Source organism: Cyprinodon variegatus, unplaced genomic scaffold, assembly GCF_000732505.1.
Source record: "Cyprinodon variegatus isolate N-32 unplaced genomic scaffold, C_variegatus-1.0 Scaffold1882, whole genome shotgun sequence".
Lineage (NCBI taxonomy): Eukaryota > Metazoa > Chordata > Actinopteri > Cyprinodontiformes > Cyprinodontidae > Cyprinodon > Cyprinodon variegatus.
This window is the reverse complement of record NW_015152335.1, coordinates 16,054-17,942: the sequence shown is the minus strand read 5'-3', so window position 1 is coordinate 17,942 and position 1,889 is coordinate 16,054.

Genomic DNA, 1,889 nt, shown 5'->3' with positions numbered 1-1,889 from the left:
GTGCTAGCAACACAGAGAAAACAGCAAGGGAGGACAGAGCAGAAAACAGAGCTAGGGATAGAGGACACAAGAGGGCAGCAGAGGACAACAAATGGAAAACCTGGAGGACAGGAACTAACAAGAAAACAACAAAATAATAATTAGACACTAAAACAAAGAGCAAAGTAAGACTGAATACTCTAAATAAACATAGCAAAACCAAGACTGTGACATCTAATTTTCCCCAAGGTCAGCTTTCATAAAGAAAGAGATCATTATAACAGTTTCCATGCTGTTAGTCACATTTTGTATTGATAATTATTTTTGCACATTTTTTTACATATATATATTTTTTTCAATAAAACTCCTCTATTTGGGGACAAGGAAATACAAATTGGCAAATGTTTTAATGGAAACATATGCTTCAGCTGGATAGGTTCTAATTTATTGCAGATAAAGTCAATATAACTATTTATGAAATCTCAGGTTTCTCCTGGTTTTTAAAAGTTTTTTCATGGTGTTTAAAACTTTTATTTAGAGGCAGACAAAGAGCTGTTTATTTATTCTGTGTTTATAAAATGTATTTTTTTGGCTGAGGTTAAAGAAATGGCTGTTTAATCACAAATGAATCAGAAATAGGAGCAGTTGTATCAGTGGCTTCACTGAAAACAGTGTTTTGTAATGTCTCACCTTTGCCCAGGTACCAAAGCTGTTCTTCATTTAATTCAGCTGTAAATTTTCCAGGCAGAAATACTTCTAAAACCCTTAGAGCTCAGGAAGTTGACCACATTTAGTTTTTTTTTTTAATTCAAAAGCGCACAAGGATGTTTGGATAAACTCAAATCACTGAGTGAAAACTCAGAGCTTAAACAACAGGGTTACTCTAATTTTGGATTAAAATCCAGTAATATTTTTGCTGCAGTTTTTATTCAAAAGGCTTTAATATTTTTTCCCCCTATAAATATTTCTCCAAACATTTTCTCCCCAAATTTTGTGACAACTTACTTGGTTTAATCCAGTTTAAATCCTTTTGTGTCAGGTTCTTCCAAGATATCAACTGCACCCATTATTAGCGTTGTTGGGGGACTTTTACTCCTGGTTCTGGCCGCCATCATTCCTGGAGTCGTTTGTTGGAAGAAAAGATATCGGTAAGAAACCAAAGATATATTCTATGTATCATAAAACCTGTTTACATACTATTTGTTTATATTTCAGCTATTTTTATTGGTTGGCGTTTCTAAGTAAACATGACATTTTAAGATTTAATGCTTTAATTGATTTAAATGCAAAGATTTTATTGTTTCCTTTTATAAATAAACGTTATGGTGTTTGTTTCAGGATTTAAGCCAGCAAATAGTGAGTATTACAAATATGTATATTTATCTTCCTTTGTCTCATAATATTAAATTGCTGATGTAATTATTTTAAAGTCAAATAGAACAAATTTACATTTTATTTTATTTTTCAGCTTCTGACAGGTCATCCGCCTCTTCAGATGGATCAAATCCCAAGAAAGTAAGATATTTAAAATGTTCTTCAAGTTTACAGTAATACCTTAAGGGTCATTCTTTGATAAAATTTTCCACTGGATTTTAGAAGTTTATTTAAAAAGCCTCATTAATAAACAACAATCTATCTTTTTATCAACTTTTTTGAACAGGTGAACAGCGAGGAGGAGAAGATGATGAAGACAATCAGCTGTATTCAAAATGAAAAAACAGGCTGAGAAAAAGTCTACAAATCCCAACATCAAAAAAATGTAAATATCTTCCAATAAATATGTTTGAAACTTTTTTTCTGAGACTTTTCTGTTTTTGCAATCATGCTTTAGGGCTTTAACTTGGGATTTAGTTATATGGGTTGTCATGATGGGTGTCACAGAGAGTAAGCCCAAGATGCAGAACACACAC